The sequence below is a fragment of the Hemicordylus capensis genome, chromosome 3, assembly GCF_027244095.1.
Source record: "Hemicordylus capensis ecotype Gifberg chromosome 3, rHemCap1.1.pri, whole genome shotgun sequence".
NCBI lineage: Eukaryota > Metazoa > Chordata > Lepidosauria > Squamata > Cordylidae > Hemicordylus > Hemicordylus capensis.
Window position 1 is genome coordinate 109,318,053 of NC_069659.1, and position 8,718 is coordinate 109,326,770.

Sequence of the window (8,718 nt, forward strand, 5' to 3'; positions counted from 1 at the left end):
CAAGTTTTGCAAAGCCTTCCCCCTGCCCTCCCGGTAGGTTGTGTAAATGTCCCAGCATCTGTCATACAAAAGTTAAACAGCTAGATAGCCGAATGCATGAATGAGAATAAAAGTGATAGATGGATAGACTGACTGAACTAGCAAGCACATCTATATAGCAATAAAACCTCAATCTATAATGTCACACTGTTGTGATATTCTGACAAGACACAAGCTTTACATATTTAAACTTGATTGTACTATATTCCTCTGCTTAGGAATACATCCACATTTACTTCCTTCTGTTTTATCAGCTGTGTTAACAGTCCAAAAGAGAAAAGGAAAGAAGGAGGCATGGCATTATTCTTCCAAAAAGAAAAGGCTCCAGGGGTGTGCACAAACCGAAAATTGTAGTTTGGTTCAAATTCAGACCGAATCAAAATGAACCACTGGTCCCTGAACCAGTTTGGTCAAACCAATGACTGGTCTGGTCCACTAGACCAAACTGGTTTGTCGGTTTGAGGGGCTATACTTTTAAAGGGGAATCCAGTGAGGATTCCCCTTTACGAGCAAAGGGGTGGGGAAATCCTTTAAAAGTGTTCTAAAGGATGGCTGGGGGTAATGAGAAAAGTAGATTAAAGTTCTTGTCGCGCATCTGTGGAGGCTGAACTGCGCAGCTGCCGATGCATGGACAGGTTGCTGGAGAGGGAACATTACATGTGTGGGCTGCACCGGGTCGGCGGGGGGGTGTAAGCGATGGTGCTAGCTGCCACCACCAGGCCAGTAAGAATCTGTTTCTCTCACTGCCCCCCTCCTGCCCTTTAATATACTTTTCAAGGATTCCTCCACCACTTTGTTTGTAAAAGGAAATCCTCACTGGATTCCCCTTTACAAGCATAGCCCCTCGATCCCAAACTGGTCTGCCAGGCTTGGTACGGTTTGATCATGGACCAGACTGTCTCCATCTGGTTTGTGACTGAACTGTTGAACCAGCTTGGTTCAAGGCTAACCAGTTCGTTATTGAGCAGTTCATGCATACCACTTAAAGGCTCTCCACTGTTATAATGCAATGCAGGGGAATGTGCAACAACAGCCTGGTGATGAGATAATACCTTCTATACCAGATGCACTATATAACTCCCATCATCCCTGAATTTTGCTCACTGTGCCTGAGTATGATGGGAATTGTAGTCCAACATCAGCTGGGGGCTGAAGTTGTACACTTGTCATAAAGCTTGTAAGGGTAGCAGAAGGCTCTAACTAAAGGAGGAAATCATCAACATTCATTTATTCCACTGAAACCCTGGCACAGCACATTTTCAACAGCCTATTTTGTGAACTGGGCTGCCCAAATGAACATGTAATATTACCATATTTCCTGACATTCTCAGTCAGGAAGGAAAGGTCAGGCTTCCCTGAGCTTCATTGCTACTGCTTTGTTTTTGTTTCTCCTGCAGAAAAACATGTTCTTTAAATGCAATATGGTGTGCTGTGTTTTTATATGGGGATAATATAGGGGAAGTAGCATAATGATGGATAAAGGGTATAACTTCCTTTCCTTTGCTCCTAGGCCTAATTAGTGTGGCACAGTCTGAAATGATATTAGCGGCTTTGTTCTAATTTGATAAGTACAAACTCTAGGCCTGAACAGCTGTTTATTTATGTCAGATGCTGAAAGGGGCTCTCATATAAAGGAGGATAAAATCGTAAGCAATTACAGAAAAAATAATTGTGTGCGCAGTGTTTTGTTATGTGAGGATAGAAAATGGATTTTGGTCTTCATCTGGCTTTTTCCTCATGTAACTTTCCGTTATCTATTCACAGTGGAAAATGCCTTTTTCTAGGTTCAGTGGTACATGATTTATATAGTCTTGTCTCCATACTAGATCATGAGTTATGCAGAATACCAGCAGAGTCCTTAGATGAGTCAGCTGCTGAATATCATATTAAAAACCCATTGTCTCATAATGAATCAACAAGCTTTGAAGTAATTAAGCCCCTCATTGTTTAGTTTAATACAAGCTATTTCAGAATTTAATAAAGCATCTTTGGAAGGGCGAGTTATAAGTCCCATTATAATGACATTTAACAACTTTAAGGCACCAGTAAGACTTGACTGCCAGTTTGATGAAATCTTCAGTGAAGCATGCTCAGGAGACTTATTGTATAAAGCCCCAGGAGGAAAATCCTTTTGAACATGCACTATATGCCATTTTAATCTAATGTTTCAGCTTAGTTTTTCCCTGGATGGTGGTCTAATTTGGGGATCCACTGAGTGTTTAGACTTGAATTCTGCCAATAATTGGGCCCACTTCTGTAAAAGAACTGTAACATCACCTAGGATAGTTGAAACAAACTTTCCTGGAAGAATAAGCTCTTAGTTTCATCCATTCAGTCAAAGCCCAGATCTTTAATGTGAAACATACAGAGACTTAAATGGTCCAACTCTAAACTAGATAAGAGTTTTAACAGGTTCAGAAAGAAGCAAAGTTCTCTTTTAAGTAGAAGAGAATAGGGTGCCACCTTTTATTCTTTGTGCCTTCAAGAGTTGTACTATAGGCAGATATTTGACAGGGAAAGCTTTCCTCATGCTGGAAAAAGCTGTACCTATTTATTTCCTGAAAGTTATGCAACCATTAAAGAACCAAACCCTATGCCCGGGAAATTTCTCTACTAAAGAAATGTATATTTTGTATATTACATTAAAATAGCTGCACCCACACAGATCATCTATGTGCTAGGACTTCGTTGCTCTCCTTGCCTCACACCCACCACCACAGCCCCTGCTTATTTATTTATTAGATTTATAGCCTGCCCAAACTTACGTCTCTTATTGCTCAGTGTCAGCCAACAACTCTCACTCACCCCCTCCCTAACACTCACTCACTCGCTCACCTGCCCCCTCCCTGCCCGCCCACTCACTCACTTGCCCCCTCCCCACTGCTTGCTCACTCACTCGCCTCGTACCCACTCCCTTTCCCTATCTGCATATGGAATCCCCACTGCCCAATCACCATGGTGCTTATGTTCTGTTACCTCTGATTACCTCAAGTACTGTGTGGGCGGGGCTTGCCACGTACAACCTTAGTGTATTATATATATATGCTTTACACTATAAAAACTTCAGATCGGATGTGTTGCTTGGACATGTTCACATGGGAACCAGGAGTGTTGCTATAACTTCAATTAGCCTGTACCTCATTGTGCAAAACTACTCAGTAACTGGGAAGGATAAGAAAGATTTGTGGATGAGTAAGTTAATCAATGGTTTACACAGTTGTTGATGCCTGTTTGTTCCCAGCTTAATAATGGAGAGGGGAAAGCAGATCTCAGACATGGTAAGAGCTTCGTACTTAGCCCCACTGTAAATGTAATATCTATCTTCACCTCAAGACACACATATCTTGATTATCAGAATTTCAGCTGCAATCATAGAGGCCTGCCTTTGAATCATCAAACAGCTCCGGGGTGTCAGTGGAAAGTTTAGTTTGGCTGAAAGGTAATCTCAAGGTATAGCAACATGTGCATATTATACTTGTAGTTCTTGCACTCTACCAGGTGAGTACTATGCTCACAATTACCTGGGGCTGAATATGGAGAATTTCCATTTCCTTTAAATGTGCTCTTCTTTATGTAGGGAGATAACTGTGCAGAAACATGTTCATCTGTAAGGTATGCTTCACTGGACTGGGATACATGGTTCTTTTCCTCAGTTCATAAGAACAGCCCTGCTGGGTCAAGCCCAAGGCTTATCTACTGCAGCATTCTGGTTTCCCCAGCAGCCCACCAGATGCCTCTAAGAAGCCCACAGGCAAAAGATGAAGGTGTGCCCTCTCTCCTGCTGTTGCTCCTCTGCAACTGGTATTTTAGAGGCATCTTGCCTCTGAGGCTAGAAGTGGCCTATAGTCATCGGGCTAGTAGCCATTGATAGACCTGTCCTCCACTGAAATCAGAAATATTGACTGGCAGAGTCAGATCCAATAGTCGGCCCAGTCACAGATGGACCTACACATCTTTCTTCAAACAATGCAACTGAGTATGTTCATTGGGTTATAATTTCTTGGTTACTTGTGAAGCAGGAGAGCAAAAAGTCACACCCCAAGCTGCCTGCCCATGCCATCAGACTAACCCATCTTCCTGTGCCCTGGCTAGTTTGCCCATGTCCAGGCCAGCCAGAGAAGAATGGAAACAGGCCAAGTGCCATCTGCTTAACTGACCAACAGTTCTGTCTTTAAGCAGCTGGAGCAACATTCATGTAGAACAAAATGTAAAATTGTTTTGTTTAAGTGTAAGATGTGTTTAGTAGTTCTGTTGTGCCAGTGAGAGCCCAGAGGTGCAGGCACTGACAGATGCCTAACTTTGCCAATCTCTCACACCAGGATTGTCCATTAAACATAGTATTGATCCAAAGTAAATTACTTGAAACTATGCAGGAGGATATGTCACTACCAAACCAGGCATAAACGTATGGTTGGCTGTAAACCCTTTACAAACCAAAGCCTTCCCATCACTTCTGACCATTTTTATGATCAGAACCCTATAAATTCAATCTAAATCCTGTATCAACTTTAAATAATAATAATAGTTGTTGTTGTTGTTGATTTATTCGATTTCTATACCGCCCTTCCAAAAATGGCTCAGAGAAATAACAGAGAAATAACAAACAAATAAGATGGAACCCTGTCCCCAAAGGGCTCACAATCTAAAAAGAAACATGATAGATACCAGCAACAGTTACTGGAGGTACTGTGCTGGGGGTGGATAGGGCCAGTTACTCTCCCCAGGGGCGTAACTACCATTAGGCAAGGAGAGATAGTCATCTTGGGGACCCACTGCCCCGAGGTGCCCCCCAGAGGCACATCACATGACTCCCCACCCGCCCATGTTGCACCCCCTATGAATTACGTTGAGTCTCTTGGAGATAAGCAGTAGCAGAGAGTAAAAAAACTAGATTCAGTGTGAACTAGATATTCACCATATTCATAATGGGGATGTGAGTGTGAGTGCACAATATATTGTGAAGTGTGTTTGTGTGTGTATATCAGTGAGGGGCCGATTTTAAAATCTTGACTCTGGGCCCACTCCAACCTTGCTACACCCCTGACTCTCCCCCTGCTAAATAAAGAGAATCACCACATTAAAAGGTGCTTCTTTGCCAAGTTATCAGGGGTAAATAAATCTAGTATCAAATTTAACCTCATTAAAATTTTGGAAGGGGGGAAACATACGATTCTTCAAAATATATGATTTCTATGAATAAGTACACTTTCTGCAGTTTTGGTTCCATATTCTGAAATTATTTGTCTCTATATATCGTTCTATCATATTCCTAACATCCATCCCTTAATTGTGACCCATGGATCAAAATTCTACCTAAGTCCTATCCTGATTGAAACTGAGAAATTAAACATTGGACATAGAGAGCCATCATAGTTTAGATAAACTAATAAAGAATAATTAGAAGAGTTGTTATGTAAGCAGTCCCATTGGATCCTTCTTCCTTGATTAATAATTCAGAGATTGCAACATATTAAAAAGCTCCAGGGAGCTGTGTGATCAAAGACTTGTGATTTATTATTTCTTTGTTTATAATTTTACTTTTCTTATAAATCCATAGCCTATTTTTTTAAAAAAACAAAAAAAAAACTGCTGCCAGTTTTGCCAGGATAGTTCTGAAGCCAGTATAATGCAAGTGGTAGTTCATCTTAATGTTAGGATTATTTGTGTACTATGTTTCATTTTAAATTAAATGTACTGTTTTCAGATATTATTAAGGACCATTGCAACCTTACATAAATTCATTTGTTACAAAGAAGTAAAAATATGCAACATATCTATTTATCTACACAAACACACACACTGGTGTTATTGTTACAAATTCATTCCTAAGAGCATGTTACACAGATCACACTCTGCCATTATAAAGACTGTGCAGATGCACCCAAGGGTGTCGTGAGCTGTTCCACTACCCAGTCCTCAGCCAACCTACCAGGGCGACTGTGTCCCCAGTGATCAGAGTGGCCTAGAGATCACCCATGGTCTTCACGAGGAGAAGACCGGTGGGCAAAGCTAGGCCCAGCATAGCTGCCTCAGCACACAAGCTGTTTGTGGTAGCATAGAATGGCTCAACTACTAAGACCAGCTCAGAAATGAGCTTCCAGTCCACAGTGGACAGGTTGCACACATCCAAGCCACTACACCTTGCCAGGCTGTGGATGGCTCCCTCTTGCTCCTGCAGGCACTGGAGCAAGAGAAAGGTGGAGTTCCACTGGGCAGGAACATCCTGGGGGATCAGGTGTTCAGGCAGGCCCAGCTCAATTTGCCTGGCCTTGAGCAGGTGCCTTGCCTTTTCGCTCCGGTGGAAGTGGCCAGCAATCCTGCGGCACTGGTCTACAATAGCGGCCATGGAAGCAGCAGGTTCTAGGGCAGGAACTAAACCTAACTTCTGCTGGCGCTTGGGCTCTGCCTCCTTAAGCCCAAGTGCATCCTGCACCACCAGGTTCAAAGTGTGTGCAGCACAAGCGATATGCACAAATTGAACCTGCCTGGCTGCCTTACTAATGTTGGCTGCATTGTTGGTGACCATGAAGCCTCGGCAGAGGTTAGGCTCCCCGGCTAGCCAAGTCCACAATGCGATCCATGATCACCGACAACTCATCCGACCTGTGGTCTGTGTCCACTGCCTCCACATGCAACACTTGCCTTCATGTGAGGAGATGGACATAACTCCAATGGAGCTGGATGTCCCCTCACCCCCAGACCCCCACCAGTGGGCTGTCAGGGACATGAAGGCAGTGTGCAGCCTGCTGTGGCTCGCCCAGACATCCGTGGTGAAGTGCACACTGGTGCTGGGCCTGGCTGTGCTCAACCTGTACTCAACACATGGTACAGGGAAGGCACCACCCTCCTACTGAAGGTGGTGCATGAGGGGATTTTTACTCTAGGGTGAGCAGCTGGAGCAGACGGAAGAAACTGACATTCTCCACGATATCAAAAGGCTGAGCATTCAAAGCCATCATCTCCCCAATGGCCTGCGTAATGAGATATGGTTTTGGGTGATAAGACCGCTTCCCCAGAGGCTGCACCCACTGCTCAGTCAGCTTTTCCTGCCTACGAGTAGGAACCTCTGGCTGCTTGCTGCTACTGCTAGAGGAGACACTTGGCTTAGCGCCGCTGCCAGCAGAGATTTGGACCCCCGGTACTGCCACCGCAGGTGCAACAGCAGACATGGATGGATTTCCTAAATAAACTACTTTATTTAGAACTTTAACTTCATGAATCTAGACAATATAATTAGCAGTGTTCCCTTTCCGGTGGACTGCCACTGTAACTGGGGCAGAAACAGAAATCTCCCCTCCTGAGCTCTAACAGGAAGGAGAGTTGTGGGTCTGCAAGAAACCTTAAGAATTCCATTTTTGTGCAGGTGAGCAGATGTGCAGGGGGAGGGGAGTGACTTTAATCAGCTGCCCTCAGGAATATTAATGATCATCTAAACTTCCCTTTTTAGAGATAGGAATTATTTTAGCCAAGCCCTATTCATCAGGTATACGGGCAGTCTGATAAATATCAATAAATAATGAATCCAGTACAGGAGGCCACCAGTCTAAATTATTTTTAATTAGCTTGAGATGAATTAAGTCACTGCTGGAAGCTTTTCCTGATTTTAGTTGCCATATCAGAGAAGTCACTTCAGAAACAGTGACAGAAGGCCACTCAGGAAGAGCGCCAATTTCAAGGTTCAAGGCAAAGAATTTGAAGCCTTGGTGGCATATAATTGGTTAAAATGTGTTTCTCAAGCCAAAATTGAAATATGACATTCTAAACAGGTTAAACCACAGAATGATTTCCTAGCTATTAGAAGCCAAAACAAGGCAGAATTCTTTGACTTGGCAGCCAAAATTAGTTGTTGCCAGGCCAACCTAGAAGCAGTTCTCTTCTTATAATCAACAATTTATACCCTTTCTTCAGTAACAGAAGCTCTTGGTATGACACAGGCCTGCTCAATTTAGCCCCTGCTCATCTGGTTTTGGACTACAAGTCCCATGATCACCGGCCACAGTGTCCAGTAGCCAGGGATTATGGGAGTTATAGCCCAACATCTGCAAGAGGGCCAAAGTTGAGCAGTCCTAGTTTGATATAACTGTTGGGTTGCTCCTATATTTGGCAAAGGCCCTAATAAGCATTTGCTTTGCTTGATAACACGCTGATTCAAACCACTGTTTAGAGATCAAGTTCAGGGTTTCATGTTGCAAAAGGAGCCTAGGCTTCCAAGGCATGTAAAATGTTGTTGTTGTTGTTGTTGTTTTTAAAGTATTTTAATTGGTTTTAAATGGTTTTAATTGTGTGTGTGTTTTAAAAAATGTTTTTATATTGTTTTTAGAATTGTGTGTTTTATGTCTTTTAAAAAGTTGTACACTGCCCAGAGCCTCTGGATGGGGCGGTATATAAATGTAATAAATGATAATAATAAAAAGAACAAATAGCTTGCCTACGTTTATCATTATAAGATAGTATATCAACCTCCTGAACAAAGGACACAATTGCAGTATGAATTTGTAAAAAGGTTTCTACGTTTAATAAGGAGGAGTATCCCACTCCATCTGTTCCAACCATTTTATCCATCGTTGCCTAATCTCCCTGTGCTCATTACCTTGATAGGCAAAAGATTCTGCCATAGGGTACAAAGGAGCCTCAGACTTCAAGAAACAGGTAAAATGATCCACCAAGGTAACCCAAATA